This window comes from Cricetulus griseus, chromosome 5, assembly GCF_003668045.3.
Source record: "Cricetulus griseus strain 17A/GY chromosome 5, alternate assembly CriGri-PICRH-1.0, whole genome shotgun sequence".
Taxonomy (NCBI): Eukaryota; Metazoa; Chordata; class Mammalia; order Rodentia; family Cricetidae; genus Cricetulus; species Cricetulus griseus.
Window position 1 is genome coordinate 50,753,942 of NC_048598.1, and position 10,962 is coordinate 50,764,903.

Consider the following 10,962-nt stretch of genomic DNA (forward strand, 5'->3'; position numbering starts at 1 on the left):
CCCATTCCACATAGAGGAATACTCTCTCAATCTAAGCACTTTATATTGGTTCGTTTTCATATAGAGCGTGATAGGAGGCCGCCTCTCGCTTATGATTTCATCTGAGTGGCTTCTTGGCTTTGAGGGTCACTGCTAGACCTAGAGATGGAGGAAAAGGCATGTTTGAGAGTATCTCTGCATTTTGTAGGTTACAGATTCCAATGGGGGTGGTGGTGGTGGTGGTGGTGGTGGGTGGGTGGTGGTGGTGGTGGTGGGTGGTGGTGGTGGTGGTGGTGGTGGTGGTGGTGGTGGTGGTGGTGGTGGTAGTGGTGGTGGTGGAAAATCCTGCCCACAGGACTCTTATCTCTGCATTTTGTACCCATTTCTGCTTTGAGTGGCTTCTCTTGACTCCCATTACTGCCTCTGTCTCTCTGGAAATGTTGGTTCTGTTGTTATGTTATTCCTTATGTCTTGTCATGTGAAATGAAGTAGAAAGGGTATTTTGGTGAAACAATGTCCATCCTATTGAAATTTAACTGAAGAGTTTCCCCGAATTTGTCGTTAAGGAATCCTACAGAGCCCTATCTGCAATGGCTTCCTTTTTGGAGGCAGCCCCTCGTTGCCATTATCTTTCTCCCAGGGTATTTCTTAGCCTGGTATTTGAGAGGTCTTCTACAACAGGCCTTACATATGCACTGCTGGCTTTCCCTCAGTTTTGCTTGGAGGTTATTATTCTCAGCATTGAGGACTCTTTGAAGTGAAATCTGTAGTGGAATGGGTTTGGGCTAGTGGTAAGAATGTGCCTGTGCCATTGTCTCCTCAGACTTCTCTGTGCAGTGTGCACTGAATCCCAAGCTAGTCTGTGTGGTGCCCATTTGGTCTTCAAACTTTCTGAATCTGTGGTTTCCATTTGTTTTAATGCATCTGTTGATTTCTCCCAGAAGCATAGCTCAGAAATAACACCTACAGAAGACTGCCTTTCAGCTTCTGTGAAGTCAATCATTTTCATTCAACCTTTCTTCCTGCTCTCTAGTTTTAAAAACCAGGTCCATCCTTCCAGGACCATCTGAAACACCACACTGCCACAGGGCTTTCCCTAGAAACTTGATGGTTGTTTCCAATCTTTATTCCATATTTCCTGCGTCTTTGTTATCTTTGTTTTCTTTTCTTATGTGGACATTTTACTTATCTCCTTATTAAGTTAAACTCTTGTGGGGAAGAATATATCACTTTGGATACCCTGTGGAACTCTATTTTTTACATGTAGCAGGCCTGGCTCAGTTAGCTATAGAGTTGAAACCCATCAGGATGTCCTTTATAGGACTATGTTTAAAGTCGTCCTTAATATACTCTTACATTGTATTCTTTTGTTCTATGTACTTGAATTTTGTGTATCCAGAAAAGCCATTTAGAGGAAGGTCACATTTGCTTTCAGGATTGGCTTTATCCAGTCTATCTGTAACGTTGTAATGGTCTTAAGTTACAGGATCAAGATAGTTATAAGTAAACTGTTTTAGATACACCTAGCTCAGTGTCATCTCTTATCTCTGGTGAGACACCATTGTTTCCTATTACAGCATGCCTAGCAAAGACAATAAAAGAACACCTCTAAAAATTGGGTAGTTCATGTTGTGATTTTGAAGTTCGAAGTTTTGACTGGTCCTGTGCTTCAAAGAAAAAAAAATCACTTTTTTTTTTTTTTTTTGCTTCCTACCGACTCACCAACCAAAAAAGGTCGGAGTGGCAGTAGGAGGCAGAAATGAAAGTAAGAGTTTTCTTATGAGACACTAGGCTGCCACACAGTTTAAATTTCAAAATCATTGAAACGGTTCTGCATTTCTTTTCACACTGTTCCTTTCGTTTCTGCCTCCTGCTGCTGCTCCTGTATGGTTGGAGCGCTTTCCCTGTTGGAAATAGGCAAGTGTCATGCCAGGCTCTGGCTGCCTTGTGGCATGTGGGGGAAGGGAGAGCTTTCCTTTCTCCTCTTCTCTGCCTTCAGACTGATGGTGTGAGACAGTGAAAGAAAGGCTGCCTGACAAGAGCTTATAGGCATTATTGCTTATTAAGTCTTTGAGGAATGTTCCTGCTCTCGGTGGCATTTTAAGAGACTGGGAAGGGCAGCCTGGGCCCAGGGATGACAACCTTCTTTGTTTTGTTCCACACCATTGGCCTGAATAATGGGGGTGATATGGCAACATATGGTTAGCCTAGCGACTCCTTTGCTTTTGTAACGCTAATGGAAGTGTGGACATAAACAGAAACCTAAAGAAGTCAGACACCAATTCCGATGGAGTGATGAACTGTATCATCTTATTAGCCCGGCTCTCCTTTTCCTTATTGAGATGAGCTTATAAACCCATACATTGCCTATCCTGTGTGCTCTCATTTTTAGGACAGCATGAATCCCTTTGTGTTGAAGGTTTGGAATGTGGAGTTTATGTATTTTATGTATTTATGTATTTATTTATTTGCATTACTGCTGCCCTCATGAAGTTAGGGCAATTTTTTTTTTATTACCACCCCTGATCTTTCTCCCTTGATACTGCCCACACACTACCACCTAGAGAGCAATTTGACTTGATTCTTCCGTATTTCATCACTTGTACAACAGAAGATTTTCCTTTTCCTCCTTTACTTCAGACGGCATAAATGGTGAGGACAACAAAAGTTAAAATAGTACAGGAAGACTAATTTTAAACAATAAAACTTTATATTTCCTTTCAGTAGAGGTTTATGACAATGTGTGACTATTTTCATTTTTAGGTTTTTAAGTGAGGAGGGTTATGTTGGGTATCTACTTTATAATTCTAAAATTAATTATATAAACACTATCAGTGCAATTTTAAGAATTTCTAAGGAGATGAATTTTAATAATGACCAGAGGTTTGAATTCTGGGGGTTTCTGCTTTTATTTTACAATTTGAAATATTGTACTATTTGGACTGTTTGTGAAAGAGAACATGTACCAGAACTTCATATAGAAAACAGTCTGTCCTTTTACAGTTTGCAGAGTATGAGTACACTATTTTAGAGTCGGCTTCTTTAACCACAAGATGCGGTAGCCATTGTTTCAAGCTTCCTGGCAGCACAAACTAGCATTCCCTTAGGATTTTGAATATGTGAACACGGTCAAGTGTACCCCATTGCATATAACAAGTATTGACTGTGGGCAGGAGGAAGGTAGCCCCCTGGTGGCTCGAAGCATGGTCATGATCACTGTATTGTCTTCTCTTTCTCTCTCTAGTTTGTATTCCAGAGTTAGTCCCTGAGCAATGAGGCTCATTTTGCTTACATTGATGGGCTGTGAAAGTGTTTGTCATGTGTCAGTGAACAGTGTTATTTTTCAGGAAGCCTTTATAGTAATTTCGGCAATGTGGTCTCCTCACAGGTGTTCCCTTCATGTAGATTTAAAGGATGTAGGTGGCACAGGGGGGTAAACTGCAACAGTGCCTTTCAGGAAAGACATGCTTGCCATAGTTGCTCTTCACGGCCTGATCCTTCAGTAAAGCCTGAAGCTTCTCAGTAGTCACATCCCCAGTCTTGAGGCTCCCCACTGTCTCCCCAAGCTCTCCCACCTTCTACCTCTTCTCTCCTCCCACTGTCTCCCCATGCTTTCCCACCTAGTTCTTCTCTCCTCCAACCCCAAGTGTATCATCCCCTGACCTTACTCTCAGCTGACATGCCCTGGAGGTCACACATTTTCCAACTGGAATCTGTGCCTCTAGTTAATGGGATGAACCTACCACCCTGCCCTCACTTGCCAAAATTCCCTATAGAGCCAGATCCTATACTATCCCCTACTCAGTTTAGACTGTTCTCGGATGCGGTTTATATTCAAGTCTCTTATTTCTTTTTTATTTTTTTCTTAAAGTAAGCTCCACCCTTCTCACCACCTGACTTGCTCAGGCCTCATCTTACCAACTGCATTGGAAGATAATTGAAAATAGCTGTTCTTTGAAATCCGTCCTTCTCCTGGCTTCCAGATATCTTTTTCCCCCCTCTTGTTTTACAGGCTTCCCTTTGCCCTATGTCTCCTCACCTCCAGAACATCTTACTAATGAATTCCCCCAAGGCTTAGTTCTTATGTCTCTTTTTTTGCCCATTTGTATTCCTTACCTGGGCTCTCTTTCCATTTTTACAGTTTCATGCATGTGGCTCTCAGAGTCATCTCAACCTAGAATTCTGCTTCTCCCAAACTCATGTCCCCAACGGCCTTCCTGATACCGAATGGTCCATCATAACCATAGTGTCTCCAGCTGATCTCTAAGTATTTGCCTCCTACCTGTCCTACCCCTCGCCTTGTGAATCCCAGTTACTGGCCACTTCATCTTTCTTGCAACTGATGCTGGAACATCCCTGGCTTCTTCCTTTTCCTCTCAGGAACCACTCGCTCTATATTTAAAACATTTTTAGAACCGGGAGATGCTGCACCTCCAGGCCGGAGGCTTTTGTTGTATTGAAATAGCTTCCTTATTGATCTTGCTGCAGCCTTCCCCTCCCCGATTCCATCTCTTAAGAGTAGCTTGCAGATGCTCTTATAAAATGGTAGTCAGCAGACTGTGCTTGTTTGGCACTTTTGTGTGATTTCTCATTTGCTTGTTCATCATTTTTAAGTATATACTCATATATACTTGTGGGGTGTGTGTGTGTGTGTGTGTGTGTGTGAGAGAGAGAGAGAGAGAGAGAGAGAGAGAGAGAGAGAGAGAGAGAGAGAGAGAGACCTTCCTGAAGCACTAACTGAAAACTGAACCTTTCTAACCACAAGATACACCTTCATTGGCATATTTTTCCATGAAATCTTTGTTAACCTTGTTAATTAACTTTGCTCATCTTTGTTAACTCTGCTCATTGTTTTTCTTGTTTTAGACTATAAACTGTGTCATCAGTCTGATTTACACACAGTAGCCATTCAAATAAATATTTTTGAATCAATACAAACTTGGTTTCAAATCAGACCATCTTTTTTCTTTTCAAAAATCACCTTTTAAATAATGTTAATATATATAATAATATATATAATGTATATAATGTTATATATATTCCCACATTATTTATGCAACTTCTCACATTCCCCACTTATTTATTCATTTATTTATTTATCTATCTTATTTACTTGTCGCTGCTATGACCATTCTAGATTGTAGTCACTTCACAGTTTCTGGTTGCTTCTTTCCATTGCAGTAAGAATCTGCTTTTAAAATTGCACTCTGTGTTATATTCCTTTCCTTATTCCTTCTAGCTTTTGTGGTTTGAGGTGAGTGCTACATTTGTATATGACTTTAAAGAGCTGTACCATCTGGTTACCTTTTACTTGTACAGTGCATCTCCAACATTGCTAACTGTGGACTCTGGTTCAGCCATGTCTTGGCACCTAAATGTTTTCATTCACCTCCAGTGTAAGGTCTCAGGTGGTTGTCAAGAATATGTGGTCACTGATGGGACCTGGTGAGCTTTGCTCCTTACGTTTTATATTATTGTGAAATTATGCTATTATGATCGAGATTCTAGGAGAAATATTGTAATAGAGGAAGTAGATAATTTAGAAACAATAAAAGGATCATCTGTGAAAAATAATGATTATGGGTGACTCCTTATACTAGAATGTTTGTTACAAACACACACACACACACACACACACACACACACACACACATACACACACACACATATACATGCATATTTTATGTAGTTCTTATCCTCTCTTTTTGTCTCTTAAACCCCACCCTTGTACTGGGGATGGACTCAAGGTCCTACCTAGTACATGCTAGGCAAACACTGTATTACTGGGTTACAGCTCCAGTCCTTTGTGCATTTTTTTATTCAGAGACAGGCATCCATTAACCAGCCTAGGCTGGCCTTCACTTCACTCTACAATGCAGGCATGCCATGAGTTTGAATAATCTCCTGCCTCGGTCTGCCACATACCATACAGGTTTGGTAAGGCCTGGCTTGCTCTCATTTATATATCATTATTTTATATTAATGAATGATAGATGATAGATAATCCACAAATACTGTTGAGTGGATGGTTATCTTTAATGGAAAGTTTCATTTTTAATCTCTTCAGTTCAATATGGATCAAAGTGTATTATGTAACTTTATGTGAATTTCAGTTGTTAGGAGTTATTTCATTCAGTTATACAATACTAAGAAGGCTGTCAAATGAAAAAAACAATTTCAACATCTATAAAATGTGATCCAGCTCTCTTTGATTTTAGATTGATAATTCATGTTTACATACTTACTAGTGACCATCCCTCATATTTCAAAGGACATGCTTTGAGAAGTGTGGATGGTTTTTAAAAGGTTGAGATTCTCTTTTCTGATCTCTTGGAATTTGAAGTCATTCGGAGAGATCCTGGAGTCATCAGACTGGCTTTCCAGCTGAATTCAGAAGCGTAATTCTAGGAATCATAACAACGGAATATCAGTACTTTTGAGGATGACTTTGATGATGAGAATAGCCCAGAATTCTTTAGATCTATGCATTTACTTAATAACTAAAGATATTTTTCCTAACAGAATAAAATACAGTTTTAGAGAAGACCTATAATTTTCATGTGGTTCACTCATCACAATGCTCAAGTTGGACTTCAGATTTCTCTTCAGTACCTGAAACTTTTCTAGAATAAGACTAATCCTCCTGTGGTAGACATTCTAAAGAATAACACTTAATGTGTGGGTTGGTTTGCTAGAAGTCAGTGGTGCTGGACTGGCAGTACATGTGTATATAATCCCAAGATGCTGAAGCTGAACTTGACCTCTCAATCCATGGTGAATTTAAGGGCAGCCAGAGCTCTAGAAAAGGATCCCTTTTCAAACAGTCAAGGATAAAAGATGTTGATCTTTCTACATCTCCCCCAGATGAGAGCAGCATAGTTTTGTATTTAGAAACTGCAAGGAAACAGAGACTGTTCAATATGTATGTGTAGTGTGTGAGCTCTGATGTAATTGTCTGGAATTAGATTTTAGTTCTTTCTTCTCTACCATCTTCAGTTTTCCTATCAATAAATTAGAGTAGTATTTGCCCCTTAGACTTGACATGCAGCTTTCTTCTTGTATATTGCATTGTATACAGCACGGCGTCAATAATTGTCTTCTTGGGGCTAGAGAGATGACTTCAAAACGACTTGCTGCTTGCTCTTGTAGAGGACCCAGAGTTCTCAGCACTCACATTGTTGCTCACAGCTATCTGTAATGCCAATTCTAGGGGATCCAGTGTCTTCTTTTGGCCTTGATGGGCACCAGACACCCACACAGTGCATGGACATGCCTGCAGGCAAAACCTCCATGCATATAGTACAAATAAAAATCCATCTTTAAAAATAATTGTCCTTTTGTTTGCTTTTTGAGGCAGTGTCTCATGTATCTCAAACTGTCCTCAGACTTACTGCACAGCTAAGGCTGGTCACCTTGCTCCCACTCCATGTCACTGTCCACATGCTGGAATGATAGTCATGTTCCACCACACATGATGCCACTAGCTGTCTTGGCCCACAGACGACTATCATTTGTTCGGTTGTTTTGCTATATCAAAACTTTTCCTTCGTTATATTTTTATTATCTATCTTCTGTCCAAACTTTCTCATATAGTCTAGCTTATCTCAGTAAGCCAGATTACTGTCCATATTGTGCTCAAGCCCAAAGTCAGTGATGCTGTCTCTTTGCTTCTCAGTCCTCATCCTCACTGGCAGATCTCTTGGCCCCTCCTGATTTCACCTACATTTCTGTTGCTGTACCTTCCAGGCATAGCCCATACCTTTCTGTCCATAGACCTCTCATCCCCCTTCCCAGATCCTTTCCCACATAGCATCTTGAAGGTCTGCACAATGTGTCCCAGAACACAGCTTAGTGCTCCCAAATATTAAAGCCCAAATCCCCCATTCTTGTCAGACAGAATTCAAGGGGGATTTTTTTTTTTTTTTATCAATGCTTATCTCTTTAACCTTAACCCAAACATGCTCATCTTACTTCAGCTCTGGTGTTCTGTTTGCTATTTCTTAGCCATATCATCAAGCTTTCAAACTTACCCCCTTTGTTTTGTTTTGTTTTTGATTTCCAGTGCTGATGATCAAACCCAGGTTCAAGCACGTGCTAAACTAGTACACTGCCACTGAATTCCATCTCTAGACTCCTTTTTGTCTTTTAATCTCAGTACAAATGTTCAGCAAGATCATTCCTCCTTCGTATAATCTAAAATAGCGGACTGGTTGTCAGCTATGTGAACCTGGGTTATTTCTCTTCATAGTGTGTAAATACACAGAGTAAGTACCAAATATGTTGTCTTTTTATTGTGATAGTATTACAGGGTTCCTTTTTGTTTAACCCCCCCACATCAGTATTAGTGGGATAAATGATCAGTGTTAAAGGCAATCTGCTTTGCTCTGAATTTGCTTGCATTCCAAGCTTTTTCTTCTATGTTCTATTTTATCAGATGTAGCTGGTAAAGTGGGGAAAATGGGAATATGCCTTTGTCTGTAATTATCTTGCTCATGCTAATTTTAAGAGAGGTACAGTATTTTTCATTCAGTTTTTTAGTTGTAGTAATTATTAGTAGTGGGCAATACAACTAATGATGATCAAATACTGCAAAACTAGATCTCATAAAATTAAGTTGTGTATATTTTCATGTATTTGTCACTCATTTCCCTGTTCTATGGTCAATTTTCTCCTTTTAATTACAAAATCTACTTAGAGTGATTTGACATATTTTTAAAAACAGATGTTCCCTATTTTACATAGAGGACTTTAGGGATGGGTTGATTTTGAAATAAAATTTTGGGGAGATACTTTTTTAATGAGAATAAACACAGTTAGGCATTGGTGGTATGCATGGCATTTTACCTTCTGGTTTCTAGTGAAATAGGTATTAGAATTATGTTAGGTATGTTGGAAGAAGAGGTCTTACTCATATAAGTGAGCAGTATACTTTACAAAACAAAAGATGACAACATAAATGTCACTGCAAAAGTAAAATTGACGGACTTTTAGTGTTTCATTAGTTTTCAGGTTAGGAGATAATCGAGAACATTAATAAAAAATACAAAATAATTCATTGCTTTAAGCAAGTAGTAAAGTGGGAATCAATAAGAGGGATTTGTAATAATAGTAAACACCTTACTAATGGTGTTAGATATTGCAATTAGTACTGGCTTGTATAGTAGATCATTGCTAATACCTCAAGGAATATCAGGACATAATTTTCTCTCTGGAGAGTTTATGCTGTGACTTTTCTAATTTCTCCATAGAGAATTATCATTATAATGTTTGCCCAAATCATCTATTGCTCAGTACATGTCCTTGCTTTCAGATTTTAAAGCAAATTAGAGAAATTAATTTAGTCCTAGGAAAGTATTAATTATTTAAATCAGAGCCAGTGTCATAGAGAATCCATTTTATTTTCAAAGTGAAAGGCATTTATGTGGAGGAAGCACAGCTTAATAATCACTGCAGTTTATAAGATTATTATTAAATGAGTCCGTCAGGTAGGTGAGACATGCCTTTGCAAGAATATTAACATATTAAAAGCTCTGTTCACTTGAGAGTTTAGTTTTTAGTTGCCATATATAATTTTGAATATGAGTTTTTGAGATCTAAGGATTCTTTCAGAGGATAGCCTCTGAGTACACACACACACACACACACACACACACACACACACACACACACACACACACACAAACACAGTCTAAATTTAATAATTTACAATAAAAATAACATTCCTAAGTGCTTCCAAAACCAAGCCTGATTTGGCACATTAAGTAAGGAGTTGTGGATGTTAACTAGACATAAAGTAATACTGAAAAACACTTTGTACAGACACGCATTTGTTACTCATGTTAGTTATATTTTAAGATTTCTTCGAAAAATGAGTGTTTGTAAATATTACATGGGGCCTAAAGTCTCTTAGAAGCTTTAGAAGACCCTATGCTCTGAACTCCTGACACCTTTTGTCATGGAGAACATGCAGGGTTACACCTGGTTTATGGGTCATTCTGTTATTAAGCCTGTGGTTTCTAACTTGTAAGCATATTCCAACCATATAAACTGTCACCGAAGATGTTATAAATTTATAAATTTTATATAGTGTTATGCATTAAAAGTCTCATCACAGCAAGTGTTAAAAGAATTTTGGGTCTAATGGTGACAGTTACATGTGCTCTGCTGCCACCCAGACAGTATTGTAACTAAGCGGTTGGTTGTTTTCATTCATCCATCAGGAGGATGGTCTGCATGGTAATGAATATCCCAATTGTAAGACCCAGCACAGACCTGGAAGATGCTCAGAAGACCTCTTGAGTATGCCGTTGGCATATGTGGAGCAGAGTACCAGTCAGTCTCCTCTTGTGGCCTAGATAAAGAAGGATAGAGCAGACAGTCCTGGTGGAGAGTGAAGAGCATGGCTGGCTGAGCAGCTGCAGTGCTTGAGGGTCTGAGACCACTGAGCCAGGAGAGGGAGGTGCTGTGGCCTTCTCACTGCTCACTCTCTTGGGGAAGGGAGCGCCTCAAATGATCCTCAGCCCATGTGAGATTCTGGCTTCTGTCATGGGTGCTGCATTCTCATTGGTTCATCCATAAGCAGTTCTTTGACGTAGACTCTCCTACTGTTCTATACAAAATAGAAAATGGACCCGATGGCTTGCTGAGTTAGTCTCTTTTCTGGTGCAATGATTAAAGTACTCTGGTGAAAGCAACTTAAGGGACAGAAAGATTATATAGTTCACAGTTCCAGGTTGTAGCCTGGGATGGCGGGAACTTGAAGACGATAGTCATAAGGCATCCATAGTTAAGAAATCGACACATCCTCTTGTTGATCCCTTCTGGTCTTTTCATTCATTCCATGGCACAGCCCATGAAATGGCCCCACCCACATTCAGAGTGGGACTTCCCACCTCAGATACCCAAACAAAGTCCTTGTGGGCATGCCCACAGCACAGTATACTCTAGACATTTCTCACTGAGACATCCTTCCCAGATGGTTCT

General features: G+C 39.6%; 1 protein-coding gene across 4 annotated transcripts in view; it reads left to right on the forward strand.

Moving 5' to 3' along the window:
* Positions 1-10,962, forward strand: part of Nek7 (NIMA related kinase 7) — a 136,664-nt gene that overhangs the window by 61,241 nt on the left and 64,461 nt on the right. The gene's annotated exons all lie outside the window — the stretch shown is intronic.